Source organism: Sinohyriopsis cumingii, chromosome 14 (genome assembly GCF_028554795.1).
Source record: "Sinohyriopsis cumingii isolate HCF-2022 chromosome 14, ASM2855479v2, whole genome shotgun sequence".
Classification (NCBI taxonomy): domain Eukaryota; kingdom Metazoa; phylum Mollusca; class Bivalvia; order Unionida; family Unionidae; genus Sinohyriopsis; species Sinohyriopsis cumingii.
The window spans coordinates 63285514-63306501 of record NC_142974.1 but is presented as its reverse complement, the minus strand read 5'-3'; the positions used below and the strand labels follow the sequence as shown (position 1 = coordinate 63306501).

Genomic DNA, 20988 nt, shown 5'->3' with positions numbered 1-20988 from the left:
CTGTACTATCTATTTTATTTTATTGAATATGGGATTATATGATCATGGATGGGTATTTGTCGACGTGTACGTTTTACCAAATCACTCACAAAGTACATAAAGGCAGAAGGACACTACAATATACTATATAATGCCTAAGATATATCTTGGCGGTAACAACGTACATTGTGTTACTGCTACTGTCTTGAATGCTCTCATAGCACGTTCAGTTTTTGCGAAACGGTAAACTTTGTCATGTGTCATAAAAGTATCATTTCGCAACGTTGTCGAGCTTATAATAATTAATACATGAGCAGCCGGACACGGAGGTCGGACACCGAGGCCACATTCAGTAACTAGATTTAAGCAGTTTGCAGTGCGTGTGTGCACTCTGTTCGATAGTATGTTCAGTTTGCTCATGCATATTGATTCACCTAACTCATCAATGATTTAATATCATTATTTTTCGTTTTTGTAATTTAGCCGGCATGTTTACCTTGAATTTCTCTTAAGTTGTTGCTGTTGTTGTTATTGTTGTTGTTGTAGGATTTAACGGCATTTTTCAGCACAAGATAGGCTATACATGGCGGCCAGTATAATGGTAGAGGAAGAACCCTGGAAAATCCCGGGAAGAAACACCGACCCACGAGAGGCTGCTGGCAAGCTTTCTCACGTACCCATGTTAACCGAGTCTGAGACTCGAACCCACGCAGACAGAGGTGAGATGGCAGTGATCCGGAACGGTGAGCTCTTTAGACCACTCGGCCACACAAAATAAATGTAAACAATAGTTGAGGCTAAAAATATTTCCTTTTAATTTATTATTTTGCTATTCTTCCATGATTCCAGGTTTAAGTGGTACAATCCGTTCCAGTCTTGTTTACAACTATCTTATTTACCAAGTCTGTGCTCGCTGTGTAATTTAAACAGGTACACACGCCATGTACGGAAAATTGACTTTATCGTCTTTAGCGAAGTTATGTGTCATATTTCCAAGCTGAAGAGGTACACGTTTTGCGGTTGAATTGCTTTGGTTGGCCACCCATGGATGACAAATAGCGCAGTATGCAGGTAAGTCGTGGACATTTTAGTACCAGAGCGAAGAGTGGAAATATTATTTGCCATTTGTACCATTGTTTTACCTTATTTGCCTAATTTAAAACGTAATGTCAAATGATTTTGCATGTTATCGTGAATAAGAAATGATTGAATGTATGCAGCATAGACAATGCAGTATATCAAGTGCCGTAGAAACAAATGCACTCATCCACGTAACACTCTTTGTATGTTCGTGTGAATGGTATAAGGTAGGTGATAACGTTGTTATGTACAATATAAACGTCTGCTGTTATGTTAGTATTGCTTGATCATCGTTTAATTTCCACTGAATAAACGGCACGTGATAGGTATGTACAAGTTTCTCTAAGTTACAAAAGTTTCAACATTTACACATACCATTTTATGGACCATATTCCACAAAGGATTAAGTAGTTCGCACTGACATTACGTTGATTTATTTCTCATTTAAGTTGATACACCAATGCAATGTACAAAACATGAAGTATCAGCCATTATTGTATGTTATGTATCATTGTGGTTAAATATCGGGACAAATGATAGAAACATATCATTATGTATCTATAGCGTTACTAAGTTTATTTGGATGAGAATGGTTGGTAACCTCAATGAAAAACATATATATGAAGAGCTGTTGAAACAAAATAAATGAAATATCAGTTATGAGTCATACGTTTCAATTGTGACATTGGAAAACACTTACATGGCTTATGTAGCAGGGTGCATGGTGCGTCCTAGAACAATGCTGTTTTTGATTTGGGAAGTAGACAATTTTTCGTTTTAATGCAAATATTGATAACATTACATCCAGCGAAAATCATCGCGTACAGTACATCAAAGTATCAAGTAAGCGAGTGTCGTGTTTTGCTTATGAACTACTGTATATAGATAGAAGCGCAAAATGAAGAGGTTGATGCACTCCTTTCCATTTACATGTATAAAAATTTGGTATATGTTTTATTAATTATATTATTCTTTAGTTTATACAGGACAGGGGAACATGTTATTATTCATCAAAAACACCAGGAGTCGACATTGTTAATTTGTATCATTAAGACTTGCTTTCTTGAACTTAATAAATCTGTTCCAGAAACTTATATTTGTAATTTAGTCATTTTATCTTAGCTATTATTATGTTAGTTGAGCAGATTGAAGTTATTTAAAAAATAATCAAAATAATGTTCGTTCATATTTAAAATAACACGGTGAATTAAATTGATATAATTAATCTTCATTAAAACTGATCATGAATGTTTTCTCTATTGCTGGACATTACGGGCGATAATAAGTATGTATTTACAGTAACAAATTAGTGCATGTTTACATGTGCATGTATATATATGTGATGGAGATAGGTAGAGCAATATAGAGGCGGAAAATAGTTAATTTAGCTTATCAAATCCATCGTGATTTCTTGAGTTATTAACCATCTACTGCAACTTAAAGGATAGTGAATGAGTATATTCTACGTTATTCGTACAGAAGCCAATAACCGTCATTCGGACCACTTCTCTTATGGATATAGTAAGGCTTAAACATGAAGTTACGAACACATTAAACTATTTTATGCAGTTGCAGCTTATGTGTTAATCGTATAGTGAATCCAATCGTTAACAAAATAAGTATGGACCGAACAGATTGCGGTTTCTATTTCGAGAAAATATTTAAGGCGAATACAATGCATTATTTTCTGTCTTCAAATTACTACAAAGACATTTATCTGAGGCATATTTTGGTTTCACAGACAAAGTCGAGACGACCCAAATAAAGGTATAATGTTTAGAATATTTATGTATTTCAGAAAAGAAATGTTTAGAAGAAAACCTAAATAAATGTAATATCATTTGTTCTCTACAAAGCGCTTAAACATTGTCCTAATAAACAAAACCTTAATGTTTCCTGAATATACCTTTAAAACATAGATAAATTACTTTTTCTCACCGTTGCTCATTTCTTAAGTTGCACAAGAGACTAACTGCTATTTCCTCATGTTTAATACCAATTTTCCAAGGGTATGCATTAACAGTTTTTTTTTTCAAATATATAATTTTTCATATATCTGCTGTGCACTGTAAAGGAGATGGTCAGATTGACTGGGATAACTGACAGAGAAACGAATAGACAAATGAACAAATATTTTGATAGAGAAATAGGTTGAACTATGGATAATTGGATTGCAGCAAAGGCAGTGTTTCAGATAATTATATAACAATGATAAACCAATTGTAAGATATATTTGGTTTTAAAAGCTCGAATAAACAAAACATGGTTTGACTAATTCTGCACCCATTCGTTCATTTAGGAATGAAGGAACCCTGAAATGGCAATCAAGTTATTTTTTTAGAGGTCACTTCATGAACATATCAAATCAGGAACACATTCCCAAGCATACTCTTTTGCAATATTACCACATTTACGAAGTTGTAATGGCTTCGTTCAATTAAATGTCTATTTGTTTCTTTCTCCGTATCTATCCCCCTTCCTGTGTGTGCCCCTTACTTGTACCGCCACCGTTTGGGAATTTTACTTTGAAACTGCACTAGTTTTTCAGCATTGACGCATTCGTTACCAAAACCTTTTTCTGTGGAGCACATGCTGGCCAAAAGTTTTGAAATTAAGCAGAAAATACTTAGTCGCATTACGTATTATCATTATCACGTATTATGTCCAATTAGTGGGACCCGGGTGTTCGTTTGGTCTACGGTTCTCGCAGCTATATATCAACGACATCTCACATCTATCAGAGTCTCTAGTTCGGCCAACGAAGATATGTGCGAAAGCTTGCCAGTGGCTTTCAGTGAGTCAATATTTCTATCCCGGATTCGTCCTCTCCGGATGCATTGATCGCCGTGTATATAGCATGTCCTCAAAAATGGAATTAAACTCAAAAGGAGAAGAAAACTGTCTAAATAATAATAGTAATAATACAAAAATTCAACGGTTATATGCAGATAGCTTTCGCGAAAACACGTACTGAAGAATAGGTACACACGAAACATTAACGTACACTGGAGTCAAATATATCTATGTTACATTGTCTCAATCTTTACATTATATTAAACACTGAATTCCTACTATACTAAGAGAGTATCATTCATAACACATTCTGTCAGTCACATATTTAAAATACAGACATAGGTTAACACTTTCAACAAAATATATATGTACGATGAATTTGATTATAAACATAATATATTCATTACAAATAGGAATTCCTAATTGTGGTATTTACGCGGATATGATATTGAACGGAAAAAGAGCTATACAGATCTGGAACTGCATGACATAACGAGATGAACAGTTTTAAAGTTATGAGTATATATTAATATTTGTGAGATCATTCTTACTTATATCTTACTTTCTTATTTCATCAAAATACTTTTATCTACTAAAATCGTGACAGTCATGAACTAAGTCTTGTGAAGCACATATTTCACATTTTCTTTCAGATATACACAAACGAAATCGCCTATCCGTTTAAAAGTGTTATCTGTGAGTCGTTTTTACGGATCTGTGTTACAATGTTTGTCTACTTTTGTGGCAGCACTACGGAATTATATTGTCATGGCCATAAAGATGTTTTACCTATATTGTTAGATATACTCAACATAATCCTTATTTGGCGAACTGATTATGTGATAATATTTTAAAATATTATATAGTCCACGCAATGTTCTTGTTACGGTCACAAACACATGTTGATAATATAATCAAGCAAAAAGAGTTAATGAAATAGTATTTAGATTGTAAGTCTGTATAATCTGTCACTTCAATGCATGAAAGGAATCAAGAGAAATCCGCGTGACTGGTTGGGACATCAAGCTACATGTCTGCGGAATGATGCCACAGTGCTAGACATCACTATAAACTCTACACTGCAGACATCGTAGCGATATGACTGAAAAAATGTTAAAGATACGTTAAAAGTCCAAATCACACACAAATTATTTGTCTGGAGAAATGTGGCAATGCAGCTGTACCTAATGTTCGTCGAAAAATATGTTTGAAATATGTTGGATCGTTGTAGAGATAAATGTACTCGTACGACGAAGATATAAATCTGTATTTGTCAGTATGCTTGAAACTAATTTCTTTGGAAGAATACTTGGACATTTGCTGTATTTCCACAAAACGTTTAACTTTATGTATATTTTTTTTCCTTTTATTGTTTTCATATATTGCATGGTTGTAACATATTTTCGGATACTTTGCACAGCTGGATAATTCACATTTCGTTTATCCATTTTCTACATTATTTGACCGTACTTCTGTAGGTTACTTTAAATTAGAACTGAGTGTCAGAATTCCGAAAAGAAACATTATCTTGAAAATTAGTATGCTCATATATTGCGACAGGTGTGTTGTTTTTTACTCCAGCAAGTAATGATGAATCTTTGTGTACTTCAACCTCAATTATATACGTTCTTCTTTTCCCTAACACTTCCCGACAGATTGAATAGTATCACGGTAATGTGTCAGTGGATGTTTGTAATAAAACTGCAAGATATTTCGTAAGCAGAGGTAAAATGTGTATGTGTATGAGATTAAGTTACCGATCTTATTTATAAATGACATACAAAGGAAACGAGAAACTTTCAATTTATGATTATCGTGTTTATAAACAATTTGTTATCCAGGGGATCAACATTAAATAAATTCAACTGGGAGATCAGTGTAAATAGGTACAAACGCACATGAGGTAAACTATATCTGAGTTGCTGGCCTTTGATCATAAGGATAGAATGACTCTGCATGAGTTCAAAAAATTTGATATTATTTTGTCTAGATAAAAATATTCCCTGGTGTTCATGGGTTCGCAGCAGTGTCTCAATCAAACCTCGTAAATAATTAAAATGTAAAAGTTGCCCCAATAGATTAAAATATTATATATCCGCTTATTCCAGTTTAATATAGGTTGCTGTCAATGCATATAGCTCACATTCATTGAAAAATTAGATTTTTGACTATTGATTAATCATGCAGTTGCTTGTTTTAGGAGGTAGTTATTCATATTAAGCTACCTCATTTACTAGTTTTTACAGTGTTGGAAGACGTTTGTGATACCATCAGCGTGATGCATTTTTGTTATTTCATCTGAAAATATCCAGTTTGTATAAATTTTGAATACTTGGTAATCATACACGGTCGCATATATCAATATGAATGATAGTGGGTTCTTTAAAAAGTAAATTAATTTATACGTTTGTGTATGCCGTTAGACAAATATTCAAGCCTCTAAGAATTCAGAAGCTCTGTAATTATAGGTAGTAAAAATGGTATTGCATTTTAAGGTCTGTAGGCCACATCAAAAGGTGAATTGTATTTAAAATAAAATTAAAAAATACGAATATCTGGTCCATCGCTCTCCATTTCAGCTACTGTTTGATATGATGAAAACATTGTCAGATGGTTGATGCAATAGTTTATACATTGTCACTCTAAATGGAGTGATCAGGTTGGCACTTACTGGATAACATATATATTGTTTCCGCATTCGCTTTCATATATAAATATAGTGACACTTTTATTTTATTCTCATTTTTTATTCTACCTGGGGCTTAATTATAAAATAATACAATACAGGAAACAAATTAACTGAATTTATGCTGTATTAAAAAACACTTCTGCAGATTCATCAATACACAATAACACTATTAAAGTTCATACGTCACCACCCAGCGACCTTTGAAGTTGGTCGCTATTAATTTAAATAAGAAATGTAATTTTACATAAACGTAAAATTTCGATTCATATTGTTAATGAATGCACTGTCCAACAACCTTTTCAGTTAGTGTGGAAAGGATGGAGGTTTTGTTTGTTGATTCTACTTACTTCCGCTGCTTATGGATTGAATGTGTTATCTGTGACAATTCCACACGAATTTCAAGTGTTTTCTTTAGCAGGGAGGTACGCGTCTTGACTCACCAGCATTGGTTGTACTGTTCTGCAAGTGAATATTTGAAATCATAAAATGTGAGAAATAGTCTTTCAATTGAAATTATAAAACTATATGGAATGTCACGTTCATTTCATTTTGAGTGCAGTAAGGATAATATGATTGCAGTTGGAAATTTAGTAAAACTGCAATAAAATTTCGCGATTTGTAATCAAGATGTCGAACCCATGACATCATATGTAATTAACTAAGAAATAAATAAGAAAGTACATTTTAAGGAACTCCAAGATTAAAAAAGTCAAGTTTATTTTTTGTCGGTCTTATTACCAGCTAAAGAAGACATGTTTTCCCCTTGTCACTTGGATGCTTTTTGTAGGGATACCAGCTATGTTATAACCTGTATGGCGTCTATCACTAGCCTAACTCGTAGACATTGTATCAAACAATTTGACATGGAAACTTGCAAAACATCTGTTGAGTGACAGTCCATTCAGCCAGCAGAAATATGAATCCTTCCTAGTCTTGGCATATTAGATCTGAGGCCCTTACGTTTCTACCAAAATCTTGAGTTGCTTTCTTTTTTGTCTCGAACCTTGTACTTTGACTTATAAAATAGTACGTCTTTGATTGATATGACACGGCGATTGCTCTCGGTATGTTTTCTATACTAGTTTTATATAACCCAGATGTGATAGCGTAATCAATTCAGTTATAAAAAAACTTGTTTCACTGATCAGAATGCGATTACCAAAACTGCATCTCTCACATTTGTTGTGGACATTGCGAATATTACATTCATTCGGTTGTTTCTCTGAAAGTTTAATTTGTGACTCAGTAGAAGAATCGTCCACATGCTTCACTTGATCATCTCTACTTTCATATAGACGAAACTGTTAATTTAGTTCCTCCACAATTATAATAAACTAGAACCTAAAGCGTCTACTACAGCAGTGTACATGTTAAGTTTAAAAAGTGGTTCCTAATACACTTTACTATTTCGTGCAGGATTAAGGTGTTCGGTATCACAAAAGAATGAACTTTTCTGACAGTCCGGTACTACGGACTATTAAATGTGCATTTATGTCATTATTAAATCAAAGTAAGGGTTTCTAACAACCTATATAAAGTAAAGCAAGTTACATCTGTATGATATATAATGGTTAACGTGTAATATAGATTAGAATGGTATACCTCAAAGTTTTATCTATTTTCAGTTGATATTGATCGCATAGGTGGTTATGAAGCTAAGTTTATATTTAAATCAACGGTCGTGACTCTAAAACTGAGATTATAAGAAAATAAAAATCTCTCAGATATGAACTACGCGATTATTATTTGGAATGTCTCATTTGACATAGTACTTGCAATATATTGTATTATTGTATTCAGTGTCATTCATACAACTGAGTAACCTCAATTATGTACGCTGTCTCGGAAGTATCAATAATCAACTTCAACTCTTTGTCTAGTACGACCATACAATACTTAAAAGTATGAAGCTAATCAGTGTTAGAGAATTCACCAGTCAAGTGAACATGGTTAAACAATAACATTCACGATGAGCACGGTTGTTTAAAAAGAGCCATGTGGAGCTAACATCCTAGATAATTAATTATTTAATTCCATTGGTGCTAATTTAAGCAGGCAAAATTATACGGTTGATACAAGGATATATATGAAATTGCTACATGTTTCTAGATTAATATACACACCAGAATATGGTACAACTACGATTGCAAAAGGTGTGTGCTGTATTTTCAAAATGCGAAACAGTTAATTGGACAGTCGACCAGCTGAGATAAATAAATGGACAGTCAAATTGCTCTCGTAGCTACTTAGACGTCACGTAGCTCATATAGCTAATTTGATAGCTCACATATCGAATGTGACGGTCATGTAGTTCAGACAGTAAACCAGACAGTCACATAGATCACTAGATGGCTAATTAGACAGTCACGTAGTTCACATGGCAAATTGGACAGTCATATAGTTCACCTAGCTAAGTAGACAGTTCCTTAGCTGTATAGCTCGTATAGCTATTTGACAGCCAAATAATTCACATAGGAAAGTGATACCTTTTGAAAACTTATTTAATGTAAGACTGTTATTTATGTGGAACACACGCACACACATATGTAAAAACACACACATACATATGTATATATATATATATATATATATATATATATATATATATATATATATATATATATATATATATATATATATATATATATATATATATATATATATATATATGTATAACTTTCGGTTGGGGCCCCGAGTGGCCGAGTGTTCTAAAGCGCTCTCCGTTACGGATCACTGCCATCTCATCTCTGTCTGCGTGGGTTCGAGTCTTGTAATTGGCCAACGTGGGTATGTGAGAAAGCTTGCCAGTAGTTTCTCAGGGGTAGGTGGTTCTTTCTGGGGATTTCCCGGGTTCTTCATTCCACCATTAATATTGGACGCCTTGCATAGCCTACTGTGTGCTGAAAAATGGCGTTAAACCCTACAAGAACAACAACAATAACTTTCAGTTGATTTGATGTTACTCATTTCGTCCTATATATACATCGCCTAAGTTAATATTTTGGCGGTAACAAAAGCATGGTGTGTAAATGCGCCGTTCTTGAATGCTCTCATACCGTTTGCCTTTGTTGCCAAATTGGTAAACTGAAACATTTGTCGTAGAAGTATCATTGAACTACGTCGTAGAGCATCTGATAATTCCTTACGTGAATAGCCAGACACACATGCAACTTTCGCTGACCAGATTTAAACAATTGTCTGGGTGTATTTGTAGTCCTGTTCGACTTGACTTTCCTTTTTCTCATTGAACTTCAATCACTTCACTCCGTATTGATTCTTTTCATCTCTTCCAATCCATTATTATACTTTTGTGTATTCGTTTCTTTTCCGTGAATTTTCCTTTTTCGTAATTTTGCTGTATCTTTTATGCAAAATCGTTTGACGATTAACATTGTATGTGAATTCATGCTTTATTTGGGATATGGAGTCAGTTCTTGCAAGCCCAAGATCGCAAAATCTCGATAACATTATCATGTTTGTCATTTTGTATGTGTCCTTGAAAAGGTCTTACCGATATCTTCTATTCCAGATGGGTTTCAGCTGACATTATTGAATATGATAATACAGAAATTTTTCTGCAAAACTAACATTGCTAATTTCATACGTATAATTATCTGTGTATCAGTGACATACCTACTGAAGATATATTAGTCATCCTACTAACTGCGATTACATTAGGGTCTCAACCTAGGCACCATAGCAAAATAAGTGGAAAGGATATTTGAGGCTAAACATATTTATCCTTTTCATTTATGATTGGGATCGGCTTCCAGGTTTTTACGTTTAAGCGGTACAGACCCTACCTGTCGTGCTTATACATAGCTTATGAACCAAGGCGGGTCACGACATAATAATAAAAACGAGACTTTAGGTGTAAATAGATGCTAACGCTGTATACGGTAACGTAAAGTTGACTAGTTTATCGCTACGCAAGTTAGGTTTCATGTTTCCAAGTTGAAGATATAAAACTGTACGGTTGATGGGCCTTGTTTGGCTACCCATATATTGGTCTATCAGCACTAATATTAAGATCTGAAAATTAGAGTGAATGACTGTGATTTTCGAGTAGTGATTGTGCTGATTAGAGAGAGGTCTACTCAGCCAAATAACAAATTAAAAAGATATACATATATATATATGTGTGTACACCAGAAAACCCCATATATATATATATATATATATATATATATATATATATATATATATATATATATATATATATATATATATATGTATGTATATGGCTCAATTAGATATTATCCTTTGAAAAAGGTACATGAAATATGTTTTTCAAGCCCTTAAGACAGCTTCTCAGAGAATGAGTAATTATGTATGCATTTGAGTGGATCATCTTTTTTACTCTAGTTAAAAACATCCAGTATGCAGATGAATCATTGACATTTTAGTGCCCGAGTTATCGGTGGAAAGTATTACTCGCCTAGGAGTATACGATTAGCAGTGTTGTTTTACGTTGATTGACTAAACTAAGACTAACTGTCGAATGTTGTTAGAAGTTTTTATTAATAAGAAACGCTGAAAAAGTTCATTATAGACAATGCAGTTTATCATGTGCTGATACACACTTTCACTCACACATTTAAAACTCTTTGTATGTTCATCTAAATTAGATAAGGGAGGTGATCCCGTTTGTCATGTACAATGTAAACCTATGATGTTTTGGTCGTACTATATAAGCATTTTCGCTTGATCCATTTAACCCACACTGAATAAACAGCACGTGAAAATTATGTACACATTTCTTAGTGAAGTTGGTGAAATTTTAACTGGGTGGAAAAATGTTTATAGTTACCATTTGGTTGACAGCCTTCTCGGATGTATGAAGTAGTTTGCATTAACATAACGTTTGATTTGTTGCTGATTTGACTTGATAATTCAATGCACTGTACATAGTAGGAAGTAGGCGCCATTATACTAGGTTCTGGTTAAGTACCACTAGGTTTACAAATCGAGATGAATCGTAGGGACATAGCAGAATGCATTCGAACGTGCAAATACGGTTATTTTGGTGAGAAGATGTGTTATTCACATCAATAAGCTTGTATACGAAAAACTACTGAAACAAAAGAAAAGGATTATTAGTCAGGTGTCGTAACCACTACATGATTAGTTTTGAAAACACTTTGACACTAGATTATTAGATTTATGAAGAATTTACTAGCTGTAGATATTACATATAAATTAGTGATATTTTCGTTTTAATGTAAATGGTGATAAGGGTATATACAGCGAAATACATCACATAACGTATACCAACTTACCAAGAATGCGAGTGACGCATTTTTGTATGTGCAATAATGTACTACAGAAGCACAACAGGAAAAATGAAATGCCCTATTTTCCCTTCATTTGTATATCTTTTTATATATATATATATATATATATATATATATATATATATATATATATATATATATATATATATATATATATACAAATCTGGAATAGTTTTAATAATTAAATTGTTCTTAAAGTTTATGGAAAATGGAGAACATTTCACTCGTAGTCACAAACGTTTTCAGTTGTATCGTTAAGACTTACACTCTTGAAATTAATGAATCATTAGCATCAAGTTTAGTATGATAACGTAATATATTTGTCTAATATTGTATGAGAATTGCAGATTGACGTTAGTTTAAAAGTTAAAATATCAATAGTGTTTCTTCACATTCAGCGAAAAATTTATCACTTTAATTAAATAATTCATCTACATAATAATTGGTGCTGTATGTTAACTGTATTGGTGGACATGATGGGTGATTATAAATTTACAGTCAACACGCAGTAGAAGTGTATATGTACATGCATGTACGTGTGATATAAAGAGATGCGGGTACTAGATTATTTAGCATATTTGTTTACTAAATCCATTGTCGCTTTTGAAGTAATTGCAATTTGCGGTGACTTTACTGCTAGAGTACTAGCATTTGTTGAGTCGGTCATACGCATGCCAATAAATGCCCTTCGGAACAGTTTTGTTATTTACTTAAAGAAGGCTTGAGCATGAAGTTGCAAATACATCAAACTATTTTTGTTCCAACGCAGCGACTCTGTTAAACATGTAATCAATAAATCGTACAAATACCGAGATGGAGCTAACAGATTGCGGTTTCTCTTCCTGCGAAGATATTTCGGGCGAATGAAAATTATATTTCTTCTTCAAATGACTACAACGACATTCATCTGAGAGATCTATTTGTCTCACTTAAATAGCCGAGACAATCCGAATGATAGTAGGGGTGTTGTGAATCTTTAAATATTTCATGGAAGAAAATATTTAGAAAAAAATATGCCAGAAGCAATGTAATATGATTCCTTTTCGTTTGAGCGCTAAAATATTGCTCTAAAAAACAAGCATATACAAACAATCGCAAATGTCCTGTTGTATGAAGGTAATTTTCAAGGCACGATAATTTAGCTTTTTCTGACCTTTGCCACATTTCTTACGTTGCTTACGTGACTTCCTGCTATTTATCATTTTGTATTATTACTTTTCGAAGTGTATGAATTAACATTTATTTCCAAATATGTTATATATATATATATATATATATATATATATATATATATATATATATATATATATATATATATATATATATATATATATATATATATATATATATATATATATATATATATATATATATGTATAAGTAGTGAATAAGGCCACCTTACGTACAATGCAAAATAACATTACAGAGACCCCTGGGCCACTTTACGTACAATGGAAATTTAACATGGAGAAAAATCGTATACCACTTTACGTACAAGGGGAATTAACATGGGAATAAATTGTGGGTCATTTTACGTACAAGGGGAATTTAACATGGGATTTTTTAAAAAAAATTTTTTTTAAAAAAAAGGGTAGGCAATTGAAAAGTCATTCTCTTTTCGAGAAATATGGGGGCCCTGAAAAGGGCCTTTGGTTTTTCTTCTTCTTCTTCTTCTGCTTCTAATTTCTTCTTTTTCTCAACCAACTTCTTATTTTATCTCCTACATTCTTTCTCTTCTTTTCTTCCTTTTCTCCTCCTCTTCTTTCTTCTCCTCCTCTTCTTTCTTCCTCTTCTCATTTTCTTCTTCTTTTTCAATTTTTTCGTTCCATGCTCTCATCCTTATCCTTTCCTCTTCATCCTCCTTCTCCTCCTTTATTTCTTTCAACAGATCACTATGATTACCTTCATTTTTCCATCTTCACTCGATGGGGACTATAAGAATAGTGATCCTCGTTTAGGTTAACCAACATTTGCTCCATCATTCCTAAATTGTCCAGGACGTTTTGCAATTTTTCCATTTTGTCAAGGTGGTTCGAAGCCATCTTCTTTTTTATTCTTTGCAGAATGGTTTGAGCGACGAATACTGTGGGTTCTTATACGAAAAGCGCGGACGTGATGGAAAACATCCCCTAAGACATAAAATTGAGTTAGTTAGTTAGTTGGATTATAGTGGTTTTCGTTCGTTTGAACATGTACCACTTTTTTATTCACGCACTGCGTGATTTTTAATTACTGCTGGGGGAAGGAAAAGGAGCCTCATCCCCCAGGCTTTTATGTACTCAAAGAGTACTTTTTAATTTAGCCACTCAGGTGTAGGACTAACTAGTCCTTAACAACCTGACTGAAAGGCTAATAGACATGAGTGGGAATAGTCACACCACACACTCGTGTTTCTTAGTTGGATTGAAATGCCCCAGGTGTCAAACCAAGCAGTATGTGACTCCCGCCACGATTGGTCGGCAGCGATGAAGTCACATTAGGACACCCGGTCTTGTGGCATTGACGAAGTGGCCCGCTTTTTTGATATCATCAATTGCCTTTCCCGGTCCGATATTCCGGTAGACAGAGCCTTCCTTTTTTCCACTCTGTTTAGTTGGTGCAGGTTCATCAGCTTCATCGCCGTTGGATGATGATACTTCCAGGGCCGCTGCCAGCGTGGAAGTTTCAAATTCTTCAGTGTCGTCTGCCAACATTGCCTGGATTTGGCTGAGTATGTTAGTAGAAATAGCTGTGGAAGCTTGATTTAAAAGTTCAGCCAGATGTTGTTTAAGAGACAAGGAGACGGTTAGGAGTATTTTTTTTTTTTTTCTTTTTCTTTTTTTTTTATTCATGAATTCCTTATTTATTTTGATTCCCTATCTTATTGGTTTGGAATGAAAACTTGTTTTATGGTTGTTTGTATGTTATTATGGAGTCCTGTTTTAATTAATTCCTATTTTCCTATTTTAATTTTTTGTGGCCTTAATTGGTTTTTATTATTCGGGGTATGAACGGCTGTGTCAGTTTGTGAACTTACGAGACCTAGCAGGCCGTCATAATTCCCAAACAGTGATTTTGTAATATTCGTCCTTAACTGGTTTTTATTATTCGGGCTATGAACGGCTGTGTCAGTCTGTGAACCCACGAGACCGAGCCGGCCGTCATAATTCCCAAACAGTGATTTGTTATATTTTTAACTGGTCTTTGATTTACTTTCTTAGATTTTTTTGAGTAGATTGGATTCGTGTATAAAACTTATGATATTTTTGAATGTTAGATTAATATTGGGGTTTGTGTTCATCAAGAATTCTGGGTATGTTGTAGGGGATCCAATTTTTTGCTGTTTAACTTTAAACTTAGCCCTTTCTTTTTCAAGTGTATGGCAGTTGTTAAAAATATGCTCTATGTCTTCTGGGACCCTGCAGTGGTAGCAGTTAGGGTTATGTGGTTGTGGTCCTATGTACTGTCCGAAGCTGTTAGCCAGCTTGGTTTTGCCCGTGAGTATTCTATTTATGAATTTTTGTTCACTGCCTTTTGTTTTGGGTGGTTTCCTATTTCTACATACTTCTTTAATGATGGTTTTTAGTTTCCTGCCTTGAGTGCTTGTGTTCCATAATTCCTGCCATTTATTATCAATGAGGGTTTTAGATATGCTATTGAGTTCGCATATGCTATAATCTAGGTTGATGTGAGTGGTTTCGTTTAGTTTTTGTTTAGCTGTTATATCTGCCATATCGTTACCTGGTATGTTAATATGGGACGGTATCCACATAAATTTTACTTGTAAGTTATTATTGTTCAGTATTTTTAACAATAAATTGGTTTGCCTAAGATAGTTTTCTCTTGATTTGGTGTTGCTATTAAGTATTGAGTTTATGACGCTTAGCGAGTCACTTATTATTACCGCTTGGGGTATTTTGTTCTCTTTGATCCATTTGAGTGCTTCAAGTATGGCCCAGAATTCAGCTGTGTATATAGAGCAGAGGTTATGTAGTCTTCGTCCTACTTTAATGTTATGTTCGGGGATTACGTAAGCTGCTGCTGTTCTGGGTGGTTCTGTAATTTTGGATCCATCAGTGTAAATCTTAATGTAGTTGCAATATTTTGAGTTGATTTCTTCTGTACAGATTGTGTTTAGTTTGAGTTCCTGTTCGTTTTTATTGCCATATTTCGTAATGAGGGTGTTAACTGTGGGGTTGATATTTATCCATGGTTCTTTGTCATAGTGATTTGCAATTTCTGCTTGGAGTTTGTCTATAGGAAGTTGTTCAACTAATTGATGGACTAATTTCCCTGCTGGTATGTTTTGTGATAATTTAGTTCTAAAAGGTATGTTGCATTTATTTATAGTTAGCCGGGTGGGGTGTGTGTCGGGGTGTATTGTTAGCCTGGCTGCATATCTGATGGTGAGTTCTTGTCTTCTAAGGTGGAGCGGCAGTTCTCCAGTTAAGATTTGAAGTTCCACTAGTGATGTGGATGGTAGTGCACCAGTGCAAATAATTAGGGCCTTTCTTTGTATGCTATCTAGCTTTTTGAGGTTATTTTGCGGTGCCGAGTTGTAAATTTGGCATCCGTAATCTAGTTTAGATCTAATTAACGATTTATATAATGCTAGTAAGGTTTCTTGATTGGATCCCCAGGTGGTTCCTTTAAGGGTTGTAAGGAGGTTAAGGTCTTTTAAAATTGATATTACCTAGATCACAACCAAACAACGCGCGAACGTGAAGGAAAACATCCCCCTACTTTCTCATTTCGTATAATAAAACCCGAACTATACTATTCACATACGCTAAGAAACAATAAACAAACCCATAATCTACTATTCACACAAACTTACGTAAGCAGTTACAAACACGAACACAAACACAAACACACATACACTCACACTATGAAAAAAGAGTTAGTGTTTATATTCACACTACTCTACCTACACACATTGGCAAATTAATAGTTATTTGTTTTCTAGAGTATTGGGTAGCCCTGAAAAGGGCTGTTGGTTTTTTTTGAACTCCAAATGCACCTATCTAATGGTGGCACCTTCCTGGCCTGGCGCCACACACGCATCTTCTTCCCCAGTCTCCTTTCACCTTTCTTCTTGGGAGTGCAGAGGCAGGATATGTGGCTTCAGAATCCCAATTTTCGGTTTCTGGGATTCTGAAATTTCTTCTTCTCTCCTTTTCCTCCTCCTCCTCCTCCTCTTCTTTGTTTCTTCTCTCCTCATATTCTTTTCTTCTTCTTTCCTCCTCCTCTTTCATTCTTGCTTCTTCGACAATGGCCTCCGCGGCCAGTTCATTTAGTATGCGCCTGGCATATTCCAGGTGCATCTGGAGTTCTAACAGTTTCACAATTCTGGTGTTCATTCTTCTGGTGGTGTTGATCAATCAACAAGGGTAGCTAGACTGCCGAGCGAGTTTCAATTTATACTGAAAGCGCGGACGTGATGGAAAACATCCCCCTAAAAAACATAAAATTGATCTTACCTAGATCATGACAAAAAAATAACAACGCGCGGACCTAAAAGAAACACTCACTCACTTTTTTATGCTACCCATCACTATTTTAAATTTTTTTATAAATCACTTCAATAGACTATCCACATACGCAAAGCAATCCAATCTAACCCCAAATATACACCTCAAACACCAAAAAGACATCATTTTAATCTACTATCCATACCAACGTACTTAAGCACTTACAAACACAAACACACAAACACATACCCTCACATTTTTTAAAAAAGAGTTAGTGTTTATATTCAGACTACTCTACCTACACACACACATTGGCAAATTAATAGTTATTTCTTTTCTAGAGTATTGGGGTAGCCCTGAAAAGGGCTGTTTTTTTGTTTGCTATGGCAATCTTTTTAGTTTCTAAGAATGCGATGTCCTCTGAGGATAGACTTTCTGGCGATAGGTCTGCTTCTTCGGAAAGAGAAGAAGAACTCTTTGGTGTCGATACGACAATCGACAAAGCCTCTATCAGGTTCAGGTTGTTGCTGCTGTTGTTGTTGCTGCTGTTGCTGCTGTTGTTGCTGTCTCTGAAGTCTGTACTTCTCTGTCCATTCTTCTTTCTCCCTGTTCATTTCTTCTCTGAAGAGTTCTTCTATCAGGTCTTCAGTGACTTTTAGCATTCTCACATTCTCTATTTCTTCTGGCTTCGGTATCAGACTGTCTGACCCTATGCAAATTCACGTAGGCTTCGTTGAGCTTAGCTAGTTTGGAGCACATCTTCTTAGGAGGATGAGTCGACAATGGATGGTTAGACTGGAAACAACCCCCGGTTCTTAAAGTCAAAGCACGGAGGTGAAGGAAAACATCCCCCACACGGTTTTCGAGCCGCAACGTTCAATGAGTGACATGAGAGAGATAGTAAGAAGTGAAAGAGCATCAATCCAACATTCTTCTAGCTAAACAAAAGACAAAGGCATTTTGTCAAAACACAACATTTTTTATTCAAAAATCACTTAACACTAAACAACAACTCTAACATTTTTAACAATAATCCAACAATATAACATCAAACAATTGTTTCAAATCACTAACATTTTTTTTCAATTTACAGTCTACTTTAAACAGGGCTGACAACGTTGTGATTTCCACTGTTGGAAGTCATTAGGCCATTGATGGACACTACGTTTCCTAGCTTGAGACAAAAGATAAGCATAATGGTCACAAAACCATCGATCTACTTTCACATCGTTTCTAGAAGAAGAACGAGGATCAAAATGAGTCACTAAATGTTCTAAGGAATAGTCCAGGCTGCGATGATGCAGAAAATACACACAGTACTGTCCACACACCAAGGAATCTGTGCCTTGTAATTTCACATTATTGAATCGGGTGGTTTGAGCATTTCTTCTCATAAAGTCAATGATATCGTCTTCCAAAGGGGGCAATCCGTACGAATCGAAATATTCCACACATCCTTCTTGAGGAAAGTAGACGGCTACCCAGTGGGTTCCTGGGAGATGACTGTCGTCCGTGTTGATCACGTAAGCTTGATGGTCTTTAGGTTTGCGATGAGGGAGTTCATCTTTAGCACAGACGACAGGATTCCAAGAAGCCGTATACGAACTGTGGTTCAAAAGGTAATAAAGTTCCCAGGTATCCATTGATTTGTGTGTGCTTTTTTTCTTCTTCACAGGTAATAATAAGTCGTCAATTCGATCCTGACTTTTTGCTTGAAAATGTCTGACGAATAAACGGTTATTCGTTCTGTTTCCTCACTCTGATTCAGGAGAGCTTCGACACGATGGATCTCTTGAGTGGTTAATGGTGGACAAGAATGTTCACGCAAGTCTTTATACCACTGATGCAACACGTCTTTGTTCGAGATGAGACTCCAAGCTTCGTCCAGATACTCGTCCAATTTTTCTTCTTGACTCAGCATCAGGCATTTATCGTGTTGAATTTGACTGGGATGATCGTTTTGACATCCATAGCAATTTTTCTTGATCAATTCCGTCATTTTTTCGACCAAGTGTTTGGCAAAACAGGAGACTAAATGGGCTTCTTGTTCTGGCCATCTCGACTTCATCATGACAACTTCTTCGTCTTTGTCTTGAGATTCTTCTCCTTCCACGGGCTCCTCACATTTCATGTCCAAAGTTTCTCTACTAGGTAAAGAGGGATAACAGTCTTCCATGGCTTCTAATAATCTAGAATGACTTCTCTCAAACTGTTGATTTCTATGGTATTATCGAATTCTGCATACAGGATGACGTTCACTGTCGCTGGTAGTTCTTTTGCAAACTGAAGTTCCACACGAATCTGGCCGGATTTTATAGGGTGGAAATGTCCCTCGTCGCTGCCTTGGTCTGGAGTGAAATCGAAAGCCCACAAAGCATAGCCTCCTGCATACTCGTCGTACGTAATGCCGTGACAGGTGTTGGTTCCTAACTGGCCGGTGGCTTCGTACAGGGACAAGTACGATCTCAAGTAATTCATCTTCTTGTCACTAAAGTCAGGTTCGAAAGGTCGGGTACACAAGGTCTTGCCATCGCGACTGACTTCGATTTTCTTTACGTTGAAGTGTTGAAAGTTGAAAGGATTTTCAGCGAAGGCTCCGTTGAAGGCTGAATTCGAGACCATACCAAGGATTAAACGCTTGGGTAACTGTCCTTGAAACAGATGATCTTCGATCATAGAATGCTGTCCCTTGGGAATGGTGAACGTTTTCACTTCCACACGTCGTATGGGATACTTGGCGGTCGTTCTGCTCAACGTTTGACTGATTTCGTTTCCCACTTTGGGTAACACTTCCACGCGTCGTAAGTAGAGTTTGGCCTCTTCGATTTTGCTTTTAGGAGCCTTAGCAGGATCAGCCAAGAAATGGAAAGCGGTACTGCTGCGATTCAGTCTCAAGCGGACATTCACCCCGTTCAGCAAATATTTCTCTTGCAACCACATGTCCAAATGCAAACGATCCATCAGTTCTAAACTCTTCTTTTCTATGATTTTGCTTTCTCTTTGCTCAAAGCCGGAATTGCTTCCATCCAATGCGTCGAACTTGGTCGCTTCGTCAGGTTCCCACAGCACACAGGCATTGAGATGAGTATCCTTGGCATTTATTCCGTACGTCAAGAGATTTTCCAGGTAGGCACGGTAAGGGTAAGTATCCATGCTGCTGCTGACTAGTTTGTTATTCAAGTACAAATCCACTGAGCTGAACAAGGAATGCATGAAATTGTTGACGGGAGCTATATTCTCAGCGTCATCTACTCCACCATCATCCTTATCTAGAACTTGGACTTTCAAGTACAAGTAACTGCTATTCAGATCGATGTAATCTTCGGGTTGTCCTTTGATTTCAAACTCGATGGGAGCGGAATCGGTCAATGAGGAGACGGGGTGAAATTTCACCCACTGGGATTCTTGCATCGTCATCATCGTGGGGGTCATGGCAAACAGATCCAGTTCCGTCTTGGAACAGGCGCAAGACTCTCGGTGCATCATTTTTTTCTCTTTCTCAATAATCGAAAGCGTCTAAGTCTCGAACGGTTCTTCTTTTCTTGGCCTTTCTCGCTTGAAGTCTGGTGAAAGGGTGTTTTCTTCGTCGTCTCTTTCTGCCTTGTCCTTGCTGAATGCCTGACTCGGTAGCGTGCAGGGCATTTATAGGTGTGTCTCGGCGACCCAAAATGTCTTTGCCCGTTTGCAGCAAGATATTTTTGCC

General features: G+C 35.7%; 1 protein-coding gene across 2 annotated transcripts in view; it reads left to right on the top strand.

The window, feature by feature from the left end:
* Positions 1 to 944: 944 nt before the first annotated feature.
* The window catches only part of LOC149783993 (uncharacterized), a 42229-nt gene continuing 22185 nt past the window's right edge, over positions 945 to 20988 (top strand). The window contains exon 1 of one of the 2 annotated variants that reach the window (XM_089933189.1): positions 945 to 1050. The gene's annotated coding sequence lies outside the window, so the exon portion shown is untranslated. Of the gene's footprint in view, positions 1051 to 1293; positions 1386 to 20988 lie in introns of those variants that run through there. The other variant, XM_089933188.1, reaches the window with a different exon arrangement.